Source organism: Protopterus annectens, chromosome 1.part2 (assembly GCF_019279795.1).
Source record: "Protopterus annectens isolate FY-2018-M chromosome 1.part2, PAN1.0, whole genome shotgun sequence".
Classification (NCBI taxonomy): Eukaryota; Metazoa; Chordata; order Ceratodontiformes; family Protopteridae; genus Protopterus; species Protopterus annectens.
Genome location: NC_056727.1, coordinates 968,384,833 through 968,408,893, shown reverse-complemented (window position 1 = coordinate 968,408,893; position 24,061 = coordinate 968,384,833). Strand labels below are relative to the sequence as shown.

Sequence of the window (24,061 nt, the reverse complement as noted above, 5' to 3'; positions counted from 1 at the left end):
GACAGTTTTACACATCCTAAAACTGGAAATCCATTTAAGGTTACAGATACCTGCCAACAATACTAAACAGTAAATGATTAAATACTGCAACACTTAGGGTGGTATTCAGTCAGTTATGCATGACTGCATCATGCAGTTGTGCAAGCTGCAGTTACATGTAAATGATATGCAACTTACAGACATATGCTGTGTCTATATGCAACCCTTGAAATGCTGCAGAGACAGGTATATACAAATGAGTGCAAAATGACATTTAAATGAAGAACTATGCACAAATGATACACAAGTAGTATGGAAATGGGCCACCTTTCCTGCCTTTTGTGACTCAGAGTCACATTTTGCTATGTATGAAAAGGCAAGCACAGCCAATTTTAGTTACTTTGCAATTAGCAATGATGCTTGGTCTTGGCCATGAGTCTCATTGTTATGCACTTTGATGTTTGTTTTTGTGGTTCCACAATCTAGTGCTCAGAGTGGCTCTCTGTGCTCAAGGTGAAGGCTTTACATTCAACATGTAATACATTACAATTCTGATAAGCAGGAGGTTCTTTAATACTTCAGAGTGAATAAGGACATTATTAGATCTTTGTTGAACGTGTATGGTCCACAGAGTGGAAATGACAGAATGCATGGCCTTCCTACTCCTGTGGATACCAATGTATGAATAGCCTTCACTATACTTGCCAAGAGAGACTTGGGACAGATTGGGTATTTCTCACACTTTTGCCTAGAGATGCTGCAGCAGTTCTTGGATGTTATCCTAGCCCATGTTGATGAGCATATCCATTTACCAGTGTCACCACAGAATTCAGCCACTATGTATGCCTTCTACAGTCTGGCATGCTTTCTTGAGGTGCTTGGTGTGATCACTGCATCCATGTGTTAGGGCCCCATTTAGACAATGAGGTTGGAAGGGTATTGTAATAGGAAGGGTTACCATTCCATCAACTGCCAGTTAGTGTGTGATGCACATGGCTGTATCAAACGCACTGGCAAAGCATCCAGGCAGTACTTATGACTCCTACATATGTCACTCAAGTTCTTGCCTGGTAGTGAACCACGTGGGTACCTTCACGGTAAGTATAAATCAGTCTGTGGCCACACAGCTATTTTTCTGTATACTAAGGTTTAAAAACTAACCAAGCCATCTTCATGCATCTCCTCCCCCTTATGTTTCTTCAGGTGATGCAGGCTACCAATATGAATCTTGATTAAAGATACAGTCTACAATCCGCAAAAGAACATGACAACAATGCCTTATCCGAGGCACAGATAGTCACTGAATGAGTGCTATGGCTGTTTAAAGCTCATTTCCACTAGCTGGATGAATGGGGGGTGGCATTCAGTATAACTATGGTACTGCTTGCAGAATGTTTACTGTTCAATGCATTGTGACAAAAGCAATGGTGGCCAGCCAATGGCAGCAGCACTGCACTCCCCTAAGATAGTCTCATGTATCTAACACAGCAGCAGAGGTGAAGTGGTGGCTTTTAGTTCATAGATGGCTAACAACCACCAGAGCCTTTATAAGCCCACCCATGCAACTAAATGTATACTGCAAATTTTTTTTTTTGTTTTTAAGCCTTAGAGGTTATTTTAAGGAGTATATGTAAATCAGGATATGATTTACAGACTGCGTCTGTCCATTAGAGGCATTTGCTAGACCTAGGGTGAATATCAGATTTCCCAGCCATTGGTCCAGGTTTTACTTGAGCAGGGTTAGGGAACAGTTATGCTTCCAAAGGAGGGGAATTCTTTGAGACACATACCTGTCCCTCCAGCATGTCCTATTTATGTCACAAGCAAAGTTCAAGTCCCTAGATCGAGTAGCTCTGATGCTATTCGTTTTCCAGATGTGCAAAAGGTACATCATAGTGGGATCCAAAGATTGCTTGTACAAGCACAGATTACAACTCAACATTCTGTAGGAAACCAAATCTAGAGACAATCTTATAGGTTCATAGGTGTTTACTAGGCTAATGACCACAACGGCCTTTTTAAGCTTAGCCATGCATCCCAAATCTCTGACAAGTTCTGATAAACTTGATAAGTGTAAGCATGAGCCTGGGAGATGAACATACAGGTTTCCTGTTTTCATTAGAGACACATGTGCCAAACCAGGGATGAATTTCCGTTTTCCCATCTAATTGTCCAAGTTGCACTTGAATTTGGTTAGGAAGGAATTCACATGGATGGGGAGCCTGTTCCATAGATGGTGTAGTCTCTGGGATACATACCTATCTCTTCAGCAGGTCCTATTTATATCACAGGCAAGGTTTAAGTCTTTAGAACGGGTAATTCTGGTACTGTCTGTTTTCTGGATATGCAGGAGGTCCATCAGAGTGGGGTCTGACAATGTCATGTATGCATGCACAGATCTCCCCTCAAAAGCCTGTAGAAGACAGAATACAGGAATAGGGCCTTGAGGCGATCTGCATAGGACATATTACTTACGCCCTGTATTCTTTTAGTGAGGAATCTCTGTGGACATTCTAGTTGTTGGATATGCCTGGTTAGGTACATACCAAAGGGGGCAGTTTACTCAATGATAGGTCTGATGTATGCTGAATACAGTGGAACAATGACTTCCTTGGACTTAGATGCCATACCTTTGTTTATAAGTTGCACAACACAGAATGATTTTATTACCATTGTAGACACATGATGATCAAAGACTAGAGTACTATCTGTGTGTGTCCCTAAGTCCCTGACTACTGGGTAAACTCTAAGAGGTGTGTTGTCAATAAGATAGTTACCAGGCATGGATGACTTCCCCAAAGATACTATTATGCATTTATTGGCATTTAGTTTTAGTCCATGGCTCCGACACCAGTTGTTTGCCTGTTTCAGCCCCTTCTGGGGAACATTTGTGTCAGTGTGAGATTCAATGACAACTCCTAATTTGCAATCATCTGCAAATTTAGTCAGCAACTAGGGTGGCCAACTTCCAATGGGTACTACTATGCATTCTTGGTACTGAGTTTTAAGCTGTGGCTTTGCCACCAGACATTTGTATGCGTTAGTCCTTCTTGTAGAATGTTAGTATATTCAGGAGATTCTATGACTGCTCCTAATTTGCAGTCATCTGCAAACTTGGTCAGCTGGAGGCCTATGAAATTGGCTTTGACTTTTGAGAAGTAAATGCCAAGAGAGAAGTGGATCTGGCAAAGAGCCCTGAGGGACTTCACTAGAGACTGTCCCTCTTTGTGGAGGTGGTCTCCCCATCCTAACTTCCTAGGTACTATCTGAGAGCTATCTGGCTATCCAGCACATTATATAGGAGTTAATGCCCAATTCCATGTGTTTGTTAACAATGTCTAAGTGAGGTATTGTATCAAATGCCTTAGCCAGGTCAAGGAGGCAATATGCACCATTTTACCATCCATTGCCTTGGTAACTTTTTCAAAGAAGTCCACCAGATTGAGTAGGCGTGATCTGCTTTTGACAAAGTCAAAATGGGTTGGATCCATTGTCTGAACGTTCCCTATGTCATGATTAATTATATCTATTATATTTTTTTTTCCATGGCTTTGTATAGAGGACTAGTCAGACTTATGGGTCTGTATTTCCCAAGGTCCATTATGGCCTGTCTGGAGGCTATGTAAAATAGTTACTACACAGGTCCAGTAAGCTCATGCATCAGGCTATTTAGGAGGCAACCTGGGATATTACAGACGCACATTGATGCAGTGTTCTTGGCTTTACTTGTGGGACAGCTGGGGGGTATAAACTAAAGCTGAATTTGTCAGCCAACAGATTTGCTATATCTTTCAGCAATGTGTAAGTGACTTCAATAACAATCAGTTCTATGCACTGTTGGGCACTTCCTTTGAGGTGTCAGACATAGCTAAATAAAGCCCTGTGGTTGTCCTTGTCTTCTTTAGCTCATAATTGGCTTGAGTAGACTTAATCTGCATCTTAGTTGTTTGTTTAACCTGATAAGACAGTTTTTATCCTGCTGGGCATCATACTTCCTAATTTTAGCTAAACCTTTTTTCCTTTTGTTGTACAGTCTATGTTTTGATTCCTCTAGGGTGGTTTGTTTTAGAGTTTGCTCTGGGCTTGCTTCTTGTAAGAACAGCTGTTTCTCTGCATCTATTAACATTATTGTATTGGATTTATGTGTACAATACTACATACGCAGCCATGTTCTCCAGGTTTGGGGGGCTTGACATTTTGTCAAGTAATTACTTAATAATAGGTAGTTTGCCTTACAGTGGTCCCTAAACGTTACAGAGTTTGCTGGGGTAATAGCATTTATTTTTTATTTCGAGGGAGACAGGTTTATAGTTTAACTTTATCAGAGAGTGCACTACACTTGGGGGGGGGCAGCATTCTCCAATATTTGAGAGTACCAGATCCAGTATAATACCACCAAAAACAAATAAAATAAACTTAAATAAAATAAAACAAGAAATAAAATAAACATATGTAAAACAAAACAACAAAGGCCAGGTCACCAAATTTATTATTACAAAATAAAATAACACTCTAGCTTCTCAGCTCAAAAAAATCCTTGGAGGCTTTCTTGAGCCAAGGCGCTGTAGTATTATTTTATTTTGTGATAATAAATTTGGTGACCTGCCCTTTGTTGTTTTATTTTATACCAGATCCAGTATCTTTGCACCTGTATTGGACAATTGGACTAAATGGTCCAAGGTGTTTGTGTTTACAAAGTCCGGGAATCTTTGAACCTGCAAGCTTGGGGTCATGTAGGATTCCCAGTTTATAGCTGGGTAGTTAAAGTCCCCCTTGAATATGGCACTGAGTGGAATGATGAGCGTCTCCAATAGGTCTAAGTATAAGCTATGGGTTTCGTGGGTCATAGAAGGTGATCTACATGTAGCAAGGATATGGGATCTCCCTATGGTAACTTGTACATGGAGAAGTTCATACTTGTAATTCTGTCTGACCAACCTTGAGGTATGTTTGGTTTTGATGTGGATCAAGACATCTCCACCTTCATTCCCTGCCTGTGTGGTAGCTGGTATAAATTTGTCAAGGCATTGTATCCCTGCACTGCCAGGGTGCCCTCCACGGCTTTAAACCATGTCTCAGTAACTGCAGATGTCTGCAATCTCCAAGGTGAGGAGAGGACAGGAGGAGAACTCGGAGGTAGAGGATTTTCTTGTTTAGACTGCTAGCATTGAGCAGTAGCACCTTTAGATTCCCTTGACAATGTTTTAGCCAATATTCAAAAACCCAGTGTGGAGAGGTGCAGTCCATCCTTGGCAAAGCAATGTGGTCTGTTAACCATATCCTCATATGCTGACAAATATTTTACCCCCTATGAATGACACCAGAAGCTAAATCAGTTATTAAAGTCAATCATCTGTTTATAAAGTGGCATCATCCTTACTGAATGGAGAATGCTGCTCAGTGCTAGCCTAGCCTCTCATGGTACAATGTTTGTCAGCATGGGAGGGTATGGTCTCTGTATATAGTCCAGGGAGGAACATTTCTGGTCATTTACACCCACATGAAGTATGACCTGAGTCATACTAGTACTTGTTCTTCAACAACCTGAGTGCACGAGTGACCTGGCATATCCTGGTCTCTGACATGCAACTGTCTGGGATTTTCTCCTTGTTCAGCCTGGTAAATGGGGTGTCTATGTCTCACAATGGAGTCTCCTATAACTAGAATATATTGGGTAGTGTGATGGCTTGCCTTATGGGCTTTGCAGCTGTGGCTCCATGGAGTGTGGTTGCATGTTTAGTGTTAGGTCTTATTTCAGTAGAGTGCTTTTGGATTTACTGAGGATAATTTTTGCAGGTCAAGCGTCTGGCAGGTCTTTAGGGTTTAGGAAGATTGTCTTTTAAGTACCTCAACATCTGTTGGTGTATGTGTCAGGTGTATGCTACGTACGGTGGGTGTAGGGTGTGCGTTACTGAAAACCTGATGGTTATATTGAGTGCTTGTATGCAAGAGTCTTGCTTACAGTGACACTGTGATATTACATCTTTTGTATATCAGTTTCACTAAGGATTACTTTGTTGCCAGTGAACATGAGACAATTTCTACATCATCTCAGGACACCTTTATCCACCAGAATGGTGATGGAGAACTTGGGCAGGTGCATATCAATGATGCTGAGTCCTTTTAGATGAACTACAAGGGTGTGGTACAAGAGGGGATAATGGTAGCTGCCTTTGGCTCTTTTGAGGCTAGAGGCGACAACTCTGCACAACTAAGTTACTGTGTACAGTTTCAGAGCTAGTTCTATATGGAAAATTTAGTTTTTAAGTGCCTGAATCAATATAAATCCATGCTAAATGTCAATAGCCCTCTGGCCAAAAAAAAAACAGCAACCTCATGTTAAGCCTTCCTGTGTGTTTTCCAACTTGTATAGACTAGGATACCCCCTACTGCCACTAGATGAGTAATCCCAAGTCTTCCTAATGTAAAAATACACAAAGGTTAGCTAAAAGTGTAAAGCTAACATAAACCAATTCAACAAGTAGCTAAGACCACATTTTTAACGCAATTTTCAAGCAATTAATCCAACAGTAAAGACACTAGAAAACAAATGTACTTTGCAGCCTTAAACTGTAAATAAATGCAATAATTGTATAAAACATCAATTTAGTACAGATAATGTAATATGAGGCTAATGGACACAGAACCCACTCAATAGAGAACCACAACACTGACACTGTTGTACCAAACCAGTAACCATTTGAAATGTCAAGACCTACTACAGCGAGTCCCAAAATGTGTAGACTGAATAGTCGAAAGAATGGATTGCAGATACTCCAAGATGCCGATTCTCAGAATATTCCCTTTTCTCTGAGATATGGCAATCTTAGAGTTGGTATATATAATTTTCGGGGGGGGGGGTGCAGTTTAAAAAAGAACACTTTTCCTGTTTTTTCAGTTTTTTTTTTTTCCAGCTCATTGGCCTTCTGCATTTCTAGTGCTGATATTTCAACAGGGAGCATACTAAACCTCAAAACTCCAGGCTCCTAGCCAGTTGGATGCTGTAAAAAAAGCAAATATTTACTCTAAAAGCTAGTCCTCAGTGTAACAAAAATGCACAGAATTTTTTAAATGCCCAACACACTCACTGCTGAGACGGCAGAAATGATACTGTAGCACCAGGTTAGCTAAAAGTGCACAGCAACAACTTTGTTCATGAAAAAGGACAATATATTGCAGGGAAAATGTACAAAATTTCCTTTAAGCCCAACACTCTCAAGGCTGAGACTCCAGGCATGATACTGTAGTACCAGATAAGCTAAAATGCACAGCACCACCTTTTTCATGAAATAGGAAAATAAATTGCAGGGAAAAATGCACAGAATCTGTTATAAGCTCAACACTTTCACTGCTGAGACTAAGCATACAACTGTAGCACCATTTAAGTTAAAGAGCACAACAAACAACCTTTTCACAAAAACAGACAATAAAGATGTAAACATGACTTGAAAATGTACAGGTGACAAAGTGCTGACAGAAAATGCAATCAACTGTTAAAAAAGAGCTTGTTTCATCCTCTTTTTTAGAAGAGTAACCTGAACTTTAACAGTCTAAGGGGAAGAACTTCCCAGTTCGGTCTACTTGTTCTTAGCAGTCAAAGAGATGATATGAGACTGGGGGACTTACCAGAGAAAATTTATAATGAAGGAGTTTATTCAACAGCACTACTAATTGGCTAGGTGGGCACTCTGTATTATGGATATACAGAAAACAGTCAGAGGGAAGAAGTACCTAAGGGAAAGGGGACTTTGTTACTCTGACTACAATCAGGAAGCAGAAAACGGTGATACTGGCTGTTTAGAAAAAGGAGGAAGGGTTGGAGAAAAAAATTCAAACTAGGCACCCAAGCCTGTAAAACATAAGCTGCACTCTCATTAAAGGTGTCTTTGATCATGAGGCCTATACACTAGTTTTAATAAAGCTGATTTATCTAAAGAAACAAAACATTTACTGACAAAAAGCTAAATACTTTACTTAAAATAACTATGGGCCATGTCATTCACTATGTGACAGCATAAAGTCATAAAGATAATACTTGGTATATGCAGTGTTACCCATGGGCTATGCTGTGTCGTGCATGATCAACTCACACTGTGTCTGACATTCCTCCACACACCATATACAAATGTGTAGTTGACGTGGTCACATCTGTCATCATTTGCACAGTGATCAGTGGATAGAGACACAAGTGCTTGGAATACTAGCAGGAGAAATGTTTTTTGGAGAAGTGGTTTGGTTTATAAAGTAGGGTGTAGTATGGCACAGTGTAGCCTCCCATACAAATGCAGGCTTAGTAAATAGTGCTGTGGTATTATATAATTTTCTCTCAACAGGTACTTTCTGAGAAATCCATGTGACTTTTTTATATCTTTTTCTGCATTTCTGTCTTTACTGATACAATTTATTTTTAAAATCCTTCCAGGAAACTGCAGTTTTTTATTCTTCTTCACTGACTTCATCTATTGTGTTAGGTTCCCTTCAATAGTGATTGTTGCCTGTATAGTTACTTCTACTACTGTGTGGGGATGGGGATGGGGGCGGGGGAGAACTGGAGATAAATTCTGGGAAACTGTGAGTGCTGAAAAGAATAAATGCAGTCTCCTAACAACGGAATTTGGGAGGGTCCTGGAGAATGGCAGCAAGTGCTGCCATGAGAGCTTGATATCAGATTGCTACTATAGCTGGACCAACTAGATCATAAAGAGGTACTTGAGAGTGAAGTCCAACAACACCAAGAAGGCTGACTCATGAAGGAATCCACATTCATGGATGGTGCCCTGCTCAAGCCATCCATGATGTATGCCGCACATGGCCACCGTACATGCAGACCTGATCTCTGCCATAGTCAACAGTATCAGCCATGTGTGTCAAGGAAGTCCTCAGACATGTGTAGATAAATCCTAAAGGGGGACTTTGTTAGCAACGGTGCTCCACATGAGAATCATCATGGTTATCATCCCTATCCTCCACCACTCCCACGTATTGGTATATTTATACACATACTCCTTGTAGCACTCTATCCATCTCTCCCTGCCACTCAAGTGCAGAAGCCTGTCCTTGAACAAAGTCTTACCACTTCTGTTGTAGCACAGATATCACCTTACATGTGTCTACAGCCAAATATGATTAATGCCTTTATATGGCACACCTGTAGTCATGGTGCACAATGGATGTTTGGCCTATCTGAAAGTGTTGAAATGCAAGGGGAGTCAACCAATTATGGTAATGGTATTTGGCCATGTTGCGCCGCCTGTGAGTCAGCTTCATCCATTCTGAAGTTATCAACTTGTTGGGGGGGGGGGGTGTCCTGCTATTACAATGTGCAACGGCATGCCACTGTCCTCAGGCTGTGCCATGAATATCTCATTACATCTGAGTGACACCTGCAGATACATCTGCAGTTAACTCCTACTGATGCTTCTAGGTGTCAAATATTGCTTGTTCACATTTGCATCAATAATTCCAAAACCATGCTATGTACAAGGTCTTAAAATATTTCATCTTAACATTTACACAATAGCAAACTCATCTGCATTAATATCTGAACAATGTCTAGTGCAGGTAAATAGATATTAACTGTTGTTTTAATGATATCAATTTATATAAATATAATCTTCATATTTTTTTCTAAATATCTCAAAAAAAAGTAACAGACAGAACTCCTTAGCCTCATATGAAAGCTCTCAGCTAGGTTAATAAAATGCTGCTGACATTATAGGTGTAACTTGAGTGTTTGCTGATTTATTGTAATTTGTTTTCAGAATATTATAAATGTAACAGTTACTGTGTTTAGTGTGACTTATAAAATTTGGTTTAAGACCTAGAACCTAAAGAACACTCCATTATAAAAATAGTTTGTGCTGAAGAGTTTGCCGTTTATACTTCTTTTGTAACCTCTATGGTTTCAGGGATATGCACATTTGTTTGAAATATGAGGACATAATTTGATTCTGTCAAAAGGCTTAGGCTCCGCCCATTGGAAGTTACAGTGCAAACTTCCAGAGACATACTGGAGTGAATGAGATTAATGGCATCATCAGCAGCATCTGGATTTGAACATCAGCCTGCACAGTGTTTCAGCACAGCTTATTACTCATGTTTCCTTGGTGCCATGCCTATGAACAAATGATAATTGTATTAATAATGTATTGCAATAATTGTATTAAACAATGCTAACTCACATTACTGAACAGACGAGCAATGATACCATTGTCATATTCAAGTTCACTCAATTATGAATAAACACTAACAAGCACTTGCATGGGTGTGCAACAGGGAAGTGCTCTGCCACACTTCACACAGGAATGTACTAGCATTTAGATAACTCAGCTGCTCAAAGTCACATTGTGTAGATATGGCCCATATCCTAAGAGTCTCACCTTTACAGAATAGTCATCATTTTGCTTTTTGACTCTGTCAAGGAATGATGCTTTCTGCAAGAGCTCAGAACAGATCCCAAAGCTAGTGTGCTATGGAGGTGAAATTTTTCCCTTAACTGTTCTGCACCTAGTAGAGGGAGAAGCTGCAAGCTGCAGCAGGTGATCAATTTAACAAAAGTGATGACTAGATAGACTTACCTGATAAGGTATATTCACTGACAGGAATGCCTCATACAGGCGAGCCGTGGTACCACAAGTATGATGGCAGATGGCCCAGTGGTTGTGCTGTCACCTCACAGCAAGAGGTTATCTGGTTCGATTCTTGGCTGGGGTGCCTTCTGTGTGGAGACTGCATGTCCTCCGTGCGTTCTTGTGGTTTCCTCCATGTACTCCAGTTTCCTCCCATGTTATAAAGACATTTGTCTGGAGCCTTTCTCCCTGGGCCTCCACTGAAAAATTGGTGTTGTTCCAAGTCAGACTTTCCTGGTAAACAAATGTTAAATAAATGATGACCTGCAGTGCTGGCAGCATAACCAGCTTGCCTAGTATGTAGCAAAAGTTCAGGAGTTATACACATAGTCATTCAATATGTATTTGTTCACTTGGTTTTCAGCAATGCAATTCAGTACTGATACTGTGGCTAAAGTTCCACAGTGTAGCACTATGCACAGTTGCAATCAGCATACATTAAACTTTAAGATGAGATGATATGTCACCAATTCACTGCAAACGTTCCAGTATTGTACAGCTCTTGACTGTACGTTCATATAGTTGGGTACTTTCTCATACTTATGGCAGCATTTAATGCAGCTAGTACAGACAGTGATAAACCACTGCAGAATAGTAACATAAAGTAGGACACATGATCACAGACAAAAAATAATAATAATTTTAATAAGGATGTGTTCCTTACTACGGTTATTAGTGTATCTGCAGGTCACAGTAGGTCTTGAGAATACTGTGAAGGTTTATCTTTCTTTTAAAGGTAAGGAATACTAATATGCCATCTGGCAGGATTGCACCTGTCACAGAAAGTCAAATACTAACTTAGCATAGTGTAGTTCTTTCAATAAAGATAGCAATACCAGTAATTTACTAATAATACACTTTCTCTTCTTCCATTTTCCTTTGCATAATGTGGTTCTTTTCAATAAAAACAGCAATACCGATGCTTTGCTAATAACAGACTTCTCTTCTTCCATTTTGTTTGGCAGCACAGGAAGAGATGAAGGTGAGCCCCCTGATTCTGTCACAGGACGTTACACAGGCTGATCCCCTAACCCCATACACATTTCTTCTTTCCATAAATTACTTGTTACTCAATATGAAATATGAAATAATTAAACAGCATTTTGTTACGGATACCTTTTTTATTTCAAATTTTGTCTCCTTCAGCAGGTACGGAACAGCCGGGGGCACTTCACCTACAGCCATCCTCAACAGCTAGGAAGCAATCCCCCCTGATAGCTAGTCCTGAGTCTGCATTATCACGGAGAAGTGGTGGCTCCTCCCCTCCTGGCAGTCTAGTGTTCAGTAGCCACCACCACCTAAAGCAGCCCCAGCTGCAAGTTGTGATAGAGGCTACCATTGAATTTTTAATGTCTTCTGCAGGAGGGGAAAGACTCGCTGGACCAGCTGGCTCCAGTCATCGGCCCTCTAGTATCTGCTCCCTCTACAATGGGATATGCCCACTTAGGTACCCCTACGCAGGGCTCTCTGCATGACAGCTGTGGTGGTCCTATGCTTCCCATTACACTTTATATGTGCAGTTCACCCACACTGCTATGTCATATCCACCCCTTGTGTATTTCCACAATTCCTCTACCATCCCCATTTGTCCAGCTTCTGCCATTTGTCTTCCACCACCTTTATGAACCCTACCTATTGTATGTTCACTCTACCCACATGCCTTGTCTATCTTTATATGTGTTTTGTCTGAACACTTAAAAGCTCCAAACCTCTCATAGATTGGTACTAGGCTATCGGCCCTAGGGCCTATACAAGCCTAGTCATAACAATTCCCTGGCTATTTCTTCCCACAGTATTTACTTCCCTGGACCCCTGTCTAGCAGGGCGAATGACATGATCACCGGGGTGAATTTTTTATCGCCCATCCAATCAAGGTTCCTTTTGAAGAGAGACAAAAAGGCGCTCTGCTTGACATGTATGGGCAGTCTATTCCATAGTCTGGGAAGTCTCTGGGTCAGGACCCTATCCCTCCAGCATGTTTTGTTCATTGTGATGACAAGGTTTAGATCCCTGGAGAGTGCGTCTCTGAGGGATTGGGATTTCTTTAAGTGTAGCATGTCCAACAGCTCTGGGTTTGACATGTCCTTGTATGTTAAGCACAGATCGCCTCTGAGTAGACAATATGCAACAGAGTATAGGTGGAGTTTTTTTAGATGATCAGCAGAGGGCATCTGCTTTAGACCTGTGATTCTTTTAGTGAGGTATTTCTGCGGCCTTTCCAGTTGTTGCAGATGTCTTGAGATGTGCATACCAAACAGGGCATTGTATTCTATAATGGATCTAATGAGGGATGAGTACAGTGTGACAATGACCTCCTTTTTTCTGGATGAAAAGCACTTAGAGATGAGGTGTGCCACATAGAAGGAATTCCTGACAGTTGTAGCAATGTGGTTATCGAAGTTGAGACCACTGTCCACCTGTGTTCCTAAGTCTCTTATCACATTTTCGGTGTTTGGTGTACTGTCACCTATGTGGTAATTCACGGGTACATGTTTTTTCTCAAAGGGGATAACTATACATTTCTTGGCATTGAGCTTGAGCCCATGGCTCTGGCACCAAGCATCTGTTTCTGTAAGGCCCTTTAGTAGAATATCCACATCATTTGGGGATTCAGTAATGGCTCCCAGTTTGCAGTCCTCTGAGAACTTTGTTAGCCAGAGTCCCTTAGTGATGGCCTGTACTTCAGATTAGTAGATGCCAAACAAGAGCAGTCCCAGGACTGAACCCTGAGGTACTCCACTTGTCACTTGTCTGGAGGTGGATTTGGAGTTGGCTACTTTTACAGTGTAAGTTCTGTCAGTAAGCCAGTTGGCAACCCATCGAGTGACGTAGGGATTAATGCCCAGCTTAGTAAGTTTATCTACGATTCCAGAGTGGGGGACAGTGTCGAAGACCTCGGCAAGGTCCAGATAGGTTGTTTGGACCACCTTACTCTTGTCCATGGCTTTGGAGACTGATTCGAAGGAGACAAGGTCAGCCCTTCACGAACCCAAACTGCGTGGGGTCCAGTGTTTGAAGGTCGCCAATGTCTTTGTTTATAAGTTCCATGATAATACGTTCCATGGCCTTGCAGATCAGGCTTGTCAGACTGAAGGGCGGTAGTTCCCAGGATCCAAGATGGATCCCCCTTTGTGGAGTGGGATAACTGTAGCTGTGCGCCACTCAGTGGGCACAAAGCCTGAGGTGAGGCCATGATTAAACATGACACTTAGGTGAGGTGCCAGTTCATTTTGTAGTTCATGTAGTACACTGCCTGGAATGTCGTCTGGTCCCATGCATGCTGTATTCTTAGCTTTGGAGAGTGCAATTTGTACCTGTGTGGCTGTTATTACCGGAGTTTGGGAATCTTTCGGTATTGAGATGGGCCGTTTAGAGACTGAGAGGGAGGTGAAGTTTGCACTTAATCAATCTGCCAGGATATTGGCAATATCCTTGGGATCAGTATATTTAATGCCATTCTGCTGTAGCTCAGAGCAGATCTGAGCATTGCCATTTAGATTCTTGACACAGCTATAGAATGCCTTGTGGTTGTCTTTGGAATCTTTGGCAATTTTATTTTCGTAACTAGCTTTGGAGGAATTTATGAGGGATCTCAGCTTTTTACTGAGGCTGGTAAGGGAGTTTTTTGCATTCTGGGATTTTTCTTTTTTCAGCAACAGTTTCTTCCTTTTGCTGTAAAGTTTGTTTATGGCAAGGGACCACCAAATTGGCTTCCTTTTTCTGGAGGAGAGTGTCTTGGTTCTATTGGGGATGGCACGATTCATGCACAAATGGATGTGCTCGTACAGTGCCTTAGTGTAGGAGTAAGCAGTCGAACTTTCAGTTCCCGTCGGCATGGGTGTCAAGAAGTTTGTCACTTCTGACTTGAGTAGCATGAAGTTGGCTTTGGAGAAGTTTTTTATGGAAGTTTCCTTACTGGGGGGTGGGAGTGGGATGTGGATGTCAAGGGTGATTACCTTATGGTCAGACCTGACCAACGAGGGAGTGACCATAGGTGTGGAGCATCGATTTCCCGTGTTGGTAATGACCAGGTCTAAGATGTTGGAGCCCCTGGTGGGACTAAGGATTAGTTGATCCAGGGCATTGGAATTTATGAATTCCAAGAACAGTTGGGCAAAGGTGTTGGTACATGAGTAATTCTCCCAGTTAATGGCAGGGTAGATGAAATCACCCAGTATTAGGGTGTTTGGCTGTATCTTAACATTTTCCAGTATGTTTAGAAAGGTGTAGTGAGAATCTTGGGGCATGGTGGGAGATCTGTAGCAAGCTACAATTTTGACTTCAGTCTTACCTAGTGTTAGTTGCACCTGGAGAATTTCAGATGCATTGTGTTGGGCAACTAGCCTGGTGTTGTGAATATCCTTGGTGAATATGGACATTCCTCCACCTTTAGTGTTTCGGTCCTGGTTTGGTGGCCGAAAAGTGTGGTAAGAGTTATAGCTTGGTATTGCAGGGGTGCTCTCTGCAGCCTTGAACCAGGTCTCAGTTACTGCACAGATATTGATATTCTCCGTTTTTAGGAGTGCTTCGAGAGAGTGCATTTTGAGGTTTAGACTTCTAGCACTGAGTAGCATTACTTTCAGATTTTGAATGCTTGTAACTGCTACGGTGGTGGTTTTGTCCTTTGAACTTTGCCTAAAAAAGGCACTATAAGGGTGGCAAGAGCCTTAGCCAGTAACCTGAATCCCAGGGGCGACAGGTGTAGACCATCTCTGTCAAAGCATCATGGTCTGTCGATCATGCCGTCCCAGACAGACAGATACTGGATCCCCTTTGAATGACACCAAAAGCTTAGCCAATTGTTGAAGTCAATCATTTTGTCCTTATACTGTGGTATCATTCTGGGCGAGGGCAGGATTCTACTCAGGGCTAGGGTCATACCTGCCTGGGCCACATGATCCAAGACCTCTTCCATGTCTCTTTTCATGTAGTCCAGGGAAGTACGTCTCAAGTCATTCACTCCAACATGGGCAATGACACAATCATATTTGTACTTGTTGTGGAGTGATTTGAGTGCATGCGTTATGTGGCTGATCCAGGCATCTGACAGGCAGCTGACTGTAATTTTCTCCTTGTTCAGCCTGTGAGTGTGACATCAGTGTGCCTGACTATAGAATCACCTATGACTAAAGTGTTGGGTACGTTGTCTTGTCTTAGGGGCTGTTGTTGGGTGGCACACTGGTGTTGTAAGCTATGTGACACTTTGATTGTGATTGGTGTTTGTTTGCATTTCAGCTTCGGAGGTCCTTGTTGCTTGGGCAGGTTACTGTTAAGGGCCTCCACATATGTGGATTTAGTGTTGCTATGTGTGGGTGTTGATGGTGTGGGTTTAGAATGGTTATGTGTTGTTTGAGGTGTAGTGCGGGTGTTAACCTTCTCCTCTTGACTGTCTAGCACAATCTTGGGTGGAAAAAGCTTTGCTTCCAGTTTGGCTATGTAAGTGTATCTCTCGCAGGTTGTAGTGTTGGGTGGTAGGAGGAGAGGATTGTCTGTGTATGTGAGGCAATTGCTGCATTGCCCCAGTATGCCTACATTCACCAAGTGGACAGGAGAAATCACAGGAAGCTGACCCTTGGACATGCCTGGTTTGGTGCTTTTTTTTGTAAAGTACAAGAGCTGTTTTCCCTTACCTTAGCAAGGTACTTTGCAATTATAGGTTGTTTAGTGCCTACAATTAATTTCTCCTTATTAACAAGGCGAGTACAGCAGTAGAGTTGTTGCCTCACAGCAAGAGGTTCTCCTGTTCGATTCTCGGCTAGAGTGCCTTCTGTGTGTTGTCTGCATGTCCTCCTCACGGCCGAGTGGCCTCCGAAAGACATGCATGAAAGGGCGTGCCTTCGCTGAAGGTTGGGCGTCAGGCTGGCAACTTGGCACCATAAAAATCAACTGCCAATCATTAGCGGACCGGAGTTCCGCTGTGGCGACCCCTAACCCCTAAAAGCTGAAAAGACAAACAACAAACAACAAGGAGAGTTGAGTGCTTGTATCAGTTTAAGACTTCCTAATGCTTTCCAGCAGGTTTTAAAGCAAGTGCTAGTCACAGGGATGCATAAAGGTAAGATGAAAAAAAAATGGTTTATCCTAAACACTGCAGTGTGCACTAGAGAGTTAGATGTGAAAGTAGGTAACTTAAGTTTTACCTGTCTAAAATGTTAAGTTTTAGTGGAGAGTCACTATTTTTAAAATAGCAAGATAGATTGAAAGGGGTGGTCACTTTTGTATTCTGGTACTGTGGAATACAGTAGGATGGCCAATAAATTTAAATAGTTGAAGGGGAATGATTTCACAAAATAATTTTGTGCATATTCACACAAGCCAGTAAAAACATAGAGGAAACAAGATATATGGTCAAATTAACATAAGGGGAAGGCAACTAGAAAGACAGTGGTGTTTAAGAACACTACAGTAACTGGGTAGGAGGGTAGCGAAAACATTTCTGCCCGACTCACAAGAGAAAGAGCTGTGGTCTCTTTTCAAGTTTTAATATGCAGTTAAACGCAGAATACAAGTAAAACACAAGGTAAATAAAACAAATCACTGTATTCAAAATAGAAAAAGGCAATAAAGTAATAACAAATAAAAAGCAAACTAACCTTTCCCTCACAGCAACATGTAGCAGAGTCTGGGTGAGCCTTTCTAGTAAAGCTATGAAATGTTTTATTGTTCCCCTTAAATATAAGGTTTAGTTCCTAGTGCCACCCCCTCAGTTCACAGATGATTAACCTTAACTGACCTGTTTCTATTGACCTGTACAAATTTCTGCCTGACTCACAAGAGACAGAGCTGTGGTCTCTCTTCAAGTTTTAATATGCAGTTAAAAAGCAGAATACAAGTAAAACACAGGGTATCTTTAGTGTATATATATTGTGATTATTATTTTAGGTCAAATATGTATTTGAATAAGTAGCTTATTACTCGCTTGTAGTGAATAAAATGTATATTGTTTTAGACTAGGTTAATGGGACAGTTGTTATATTTTACTTATTTGCACACTATCAACCTGTCACTAGTTATCGTGGAAAGGCATTAAGTTGTACAATGGATTTTAGTTTCTGCTTTTAGCAGATATAATGTGATCGTTGCTACATTCTGAGTAGTGGGGCAGCTGGAACAGCATCTTATTCATGTGCATTACATGATTTTGGAGTTAGGTATTATAATCATTATGATCATGAAGTTGGTGTTTGTAAGTGGATCCAAGTATCAGAGATTTTTTATAAAATTTTTATAAATTATTAATAGCCCCACTTTAGCAATAATATGCAGTGGTTACTGTTATATTCTACTTATTTGCACACTATCATTAGTTATCGTGGACAGGTATCCAGTCGTATAATGGATTTTAGTCTCTGCTTTTAGCAGATATACTGTGATCGTTGCTACATTCTGAGGGGTGGGGTAGCCGGAACAGCATCTTATTCATGTGTAGTATGTTATTCTGCAGTTAGGTATTATAAACATTATGACCATGAAGCTGGAGTTCATAACTGGATCTGAGAATCCGGTTTTATAAAATACTGACAGCTCCACTTTAGCAGTAATAAGTAGTGGTCATTATGGCCTGACAACCTGCCTTTAGTTATTCAGGAGATGCTTTAGCTAGCATTAGTTAGCGGAAATTTTGTATAAGAAGATAAACAACAAATTTTTTGTCTTAGTTTAGATATATAGTTTAAATTGTGTGTGATGTGTTTTTATAAATTTAGGTAACGATCGGCTGTTAAGTAAACATCTAATGTACATAGAAAGTTTTATGTTTAATAGGTTAGAAAGGCAAACTGTGACTTTAAATCATTCAGCTTGTAAAGCTGACGTTATCCATCCTGCGTGCATATGCATAGTCAGTAAACATTGAATTAATCGAGTTTTTGAAATGGAACGTTTTGTGTGAGTATTTAATTGAATTGTATTGTTTACATTAGTTTATGTTAATGGTCTGAAGAAGCCACATTTCGTGGTGAAAGCACTAACCTGAAATTAAACATTGTATACTATATTGAATGGTGCTTGGAGTTGTGCTCCGCTTTACCGTTGGCTTTACCTATTTTTTCCCCTTAAATAGAAGGTTTAGGTCCTAGCTCCACCCTCTCAGTTCATAGATGATTAACCTTAACTGACCTGTTCTATTGACCTGTACTAATTTCTGCCAGAATCAAAAGAGACAGAGCTGTGGTCTCTTTTCAAGTTTTAATATGCAGTTAAAAGCAGAATACAAGTAAAACACAAGGTAAATAAAACAAATCACAGTACTCAAAATAGAAAAAGGCAATAAAGTAATACAACAAATAAAAAGCAAACTAACCTTTCCCTCACAGCAAAGTGTAGCAGAATCTGGGTGAGCCTTTCTAGTAAAGCTGTGAAACGTTTTATTTTTCCCCTTAAATAGAAGGTTTAGTTCCTAGCTCCACCCTCTCAGTTCACAAATGATTAACCTTCCTGACCTGTTCTATTGACCTGTACTAATTTCTGCCTGACTCACAAGAGAGAGAGCGGTGGTCTCTTTTCAAGTTTTAATATGCAGTTAAAAGCAGAATACAAACAAAACACAAGGTAAATAAAACAAATCACAGTATTCAAAATAGAATATCTTCCCTTGCTTCCCTTTATCATTCCTTCTCTTACATATTTCAGAAAAAGGGTGTCTCTTCCCAACAAAAAGTACAAAAGTATCCTCCTCTCCCACCTCCTTCAGCACAGCACTCTTCATAGGTTGATACTAGACTATCAGCCCTAGGGCCTAAACAAGCCTAGCCATAACAATTCTCTGGCTATTTCTTCCCACAGTATTTACTTCCCTTGTCATCTTAATGCATTTTCCTTGTCTGCTCAATTTCCCTTTTCCAACTTTCTTATCCATCCTCTTTCCACACTTATAAATGAAAAAAACTGCTGTATATAATGGACACCTGCAAGAATAAGGCTGCTAGCAATGAGGGACTGTCCACTTGCAGATCTCTGAGCTCAGGTATGTGCAAGCTTATTGCACTCAAATGTCATGATATTAATGCAAAGTAGTACTTCCCAGAAATTTTGGAAATTTATGAAGACACAGTGTTCCACAGATGCACAATATATATGTATTTATGCAAGTATTTCTGCACTCTTTTTAACTGGATTTCAATTGCTTGGGTGGTACTTCATAGGCTGAACATATGCAAAATCTAGCGCTGCTGGTGTGTGTTTACCCTATTAGCATATTTTAGTAGTCATACTATTCACACATTCACCTTGCACACTAGTGCAGAATGTGAACATGAATATCACCCTTAAAATGCATTCTGGGGGGTGGGTGTCCAGAGCGCAGGTACAAGAAGACTGTGTTGGGTGTACCAGGCTGTGAAGCAGAGAAATTAAATCTACAAAGGTGACTGGTCAATGAACCACTCATCTAAGACTTTGAGTCACCTCTGAGAATCAGTAAACAAGAGGCAAAATATTGGTTTTGTATTGGTGCACAGTGAAGAAAGCAGGTCTACAAAGTAAATAAAATATTATTCTTACTCTAATGTAAAGGAAAGTATAGTGATTTGACAGGGTCACTAGATAGGAATTAAGCAAAACAAGGACACCCTGAATAGTTTAAACATACAGGTCATCCAGACATGTTTTTAAACACTGAATTTTAATATCACTGTATTTTTTTCTTATAGAAGCATAGTATTTTTATGACGATGTGCGGTAGTGCCAGCTATGCCAGAGACAGCAGGTCAGTGAATGTCTAACATATGCCAGCATAACTAACTGGAGTTTTGCAAAGAATTACATATCACTTATATACCAAACTGATCTGTAGCGGTGCTTATTTTGAAAAATGTATTAGTAAAGCTGCCTGTGTGAAAAAAATTACCAACAGTGGGTCCTGCTGGACAGAAAATAAATACACCTGTATGTCAGACTGTACTGTATCTGTTGAATTGAATATATTGTAACAGAGGGGATACGGGAAGAGAATAGGTTAATCTCAGTCAAGCCAACTTTGAAAAATAGTCTGAAATTAAATTACCTGGTTTAGGCTATAAAGATTGTATCTTACAGTTCTAATTGCAGCCAGAGAAAATCCTAATGTATTGTTTTTCTCTCTTAATTTCTCCCAAGTCTTTTGGGTTTCTAATACCATGATGGGAATGGACCCCATTCCTACGTCAAAGTACGATTAAAGTTCATGAAATTAGTATTGTTTCAATCTTTGATATCACCCAGAAGTGCTCTTCACAGCACCCGCAATGTGCCCAGTAATGACTCCTTCTGCAATTCATACAGGGTTACATGCCTTGGTAACATCTAAATATGACTGTAGATTCTTTGTTATAAGACCTGTTGCTCCTACTACTATTGCAACTGTCTGAGTATCTTTCTTCCACATTGCTCTTGTGTCTGCCAGCAAATCCTGATATATGACTTTGTGTCTCTTTGTATGCAAGACACTGTAGTCACCGGGTGTAGCGACTTTAATGATCAATGCTACTTTTGTCTTCTTTTCATGGACCACTATATCCGGTTTTCTAGCATCTATCTTTTGAACCGTTGATAATGGATGATCCCATGTGATGTAGACCATCATTTTCTATGATGCTTTGTGGCTCATGTTTCCAGTGTTTTTCAACCACCTCAACACCATAATGTTTGCATGATCCCCAGTGCAACAGTCTTGCCACATTATTATGCCTTTCAGTATACAGTCCTTCTGGCATTAGTTATGTCACAACCAGCAATGAGGTGGGTGGGCAACTGTTTCCATTTCTCTTTTACAAAACCTTCATTTGTCTGCTTCCCCTGCATATTTGATGGACTTTGTAAATACAACATTAAAGCAGCCCACTATCTTGGGCTGCCAATATTAACCTTTCATCTCTTGGTTTGAATTCACCTCTCTTAACCATTCCTGTTCGATCCTGATCAACAGGAGGTTCTTCCAGAAGTTTTCTATGCTTGCAACTATATTTATGCATTTTCCACATTTCTTACCTTCTCATCTGGTCCTTCACCTTATATTCTTTCTTTTGTTTTTTTGGCACATTCAGTTGCTGCCTGATTTTTATCTACTTCTGCTTTGATTTCCATTCCTGCCTGACACTGATATGCTTCTGCTAGATTAAACAGAGAAGTCATCTTAGATTTATTCTCCTCATGTTTCACAACTTTCACTACACTTGGGTCTTGTGAGATCATCAGATGTGTGTGCAGTCCTACGACTGCAGATCTATACATGTCATCAATTTCAAGGAGGCCCATCCCTCCTTCGGAACAGGGACTATATAATCTTGGTATGCACCGATTTTTATAAATCATTTGGTAAGCATGAAGCATCCTTCTTGTTTTCCTGTCTAATCTATCCAAAACATTTTGGGGCCAGTCAGTCACTCCAAAATGGTAAGTTAGGACAGGAAGAGCAAATTGGTTTATAGCTTGAATTTTGTTCCTAGATGTCAACGCTGTTTTCAGGATTAATTTAAGTCTTCTAAAGTATTCCTTTAGTTTTAGTCACATTTGTTCCTGTTTTATTGTTAATCCTTCATCAATTCCTAAATATTTATACACTCCCTCTTGCCCAAGTTCTTTTATATCACAATCTTGTACCAAATTGATGTTTTCCTGGTGCTGCAGTTTTCCTGCTTTAAAGGTTGCTTTTGCACATTTATCAAGACTAAATGACATTCTTATATCATCTGAAAAAGTTCTGACAACTTGCAGTTGTGCTTTCAGTTCCTCATCTGATGAGCTACACAGTTTTAAATCATTGACAAAGAGAAGATGTTGTTGTTTTCTAGGAGCCAAATTACAGCTGTGGCCTAAACTGTTAAGTAGACAGCTTAATGGGTTCAGCTCAAGACTAAATAGAAGTGGTAACAAAGTCACCCTGGAATATCCCCCTTTGAATTTTTGTCCCTGGGATAGTAATTTGTCCTTTATCATGGTTTAATTGCAAAGTGGTCTGCCACTGTTTTATGGTCACTGTAATGTAGTCGATCAGTGTGGGGTGTATGTTATACATTTTTGAGCACTCTTATCCATTAATGTGGGATACTATCAAATGCTTATTTCTAGTCAATCCATGCCATACTTAGATTCTTCCCCTTTTTACAGTTCTCCATTATGACTTTATTTAACAACAAATGATCCTTTGTTCCATATGACTTTCTTTTATTGCCCTTTTGTTCTATTGCCTAATGGAGTTTTCTTCTAAATGACTACAAACTCTGTCAGCATCAATTCCAACAAAATTTTGTAGTTTATATGTCGTTGGAAGGCAAGTTATTGGTCTATAATTTTTAGGGTAGCTTTCAGGTTCACTCTTAAGTAGGAGCATTATTTTTCCTGTTGTTAGCCAGGTCAGTGTCTGTTTGGGGTGCACATATAAGCAGTTCTTACTCATGGCTAAATCTAACCAGAAGTTTGGTACTGCACCTGGGCCTGGTATTTTCCGGTTAGAGGCTTTTCTTAATTTTCTTTTAATCACTCTGGCTGTTACTTCATTCCATTTCATATCCTGTACCTTTAAACTTCTTATTCTTTCTTTTACTTCTTCTGTCCGTTTAGCATCTTTGTTGTGTCCCACAGGATCTTCATAAATACTACTCCAAAATAGCTCTCTTTTTTTTTTGGTGGTCTTTCAATTCCTTTTACCTTGTTTACCAATTCTCTATAAAACTTTTTGAGTCATCATCAATAAATTGCTTATTTTGTACTTTTCCTTTATATTTATCTGATATCTTCTAAGTTTTTCCACCTGTGCTGAGACTTATTTGTGATAGTACATGATAGATCCTGACCTGTTTAATACTGTGCATTGCTTTTATCATGTCTAGGTATTTTTGTTGATCTGTTCCCTCTTCTATGCTCCTCTAACAGTGACACGTCTTGTCTTAACTGCTTTATAGTTTTCTCTATTCAATACTTCCATGGAGGTATTCAATTTCTCCCCTTCTTTTCCCTCACTACCCTGTGTTCTTGTGGTAGAACTTTATCAGTTACGAATTTAGCTGCATAGTTATATATCCTGTTTACTTCTGTTATATCGCATGGATCTCTATGGACAGTTCTAATAACTGTGTCCATTTGTTTTATCAAACTTCTGACTTTTTGGGTATTACTGACCTTCTGCAGTCTATTTCTTTCACTGATCTTAATATGACTATCTAGCTTTATTAAATCAAGCAACTTTTCTCAACTCATTTTCTTCTAAACTGAGGGCACATTTTTTGTTTTCCATTTCCTGCGGGCATTCTACAGAAAGTTCTATAGCATCTTCCTGTGGCACATTCTCTTCAATTTCATCCTGTGCCATCCATTGCTCTGTCATATTGGAACTCACTAGCCTATCCCTCCCTCAACACTGACTGTGTCAGAGTTTCCACAGTTTCTTGTTGCTTCCCTTGCTGTCCAGCTTCAAGTGAACGTTTATACTGGTTTCCTGTGGAAGGCTCCAAAATATCTTCATATGGCACCTGACCAAA

The 24,061-nt window shown here is 40.2% G+C and overlaps 1 protein-coding gene across 1 annotated transcript in view; it reads right to left on the bottom strand.

The window, feature by feature from the left end:
• LOC122792200 (tumor necrosis factor alpha-induced protein 3-like) overlaps positions 1–24,061 on the bottom strand; it is an 887,411-nt gene that overhangs the window by 853,861 nt on the left and 9,489 nt on the right. The window lies entirely within an intron of this gene.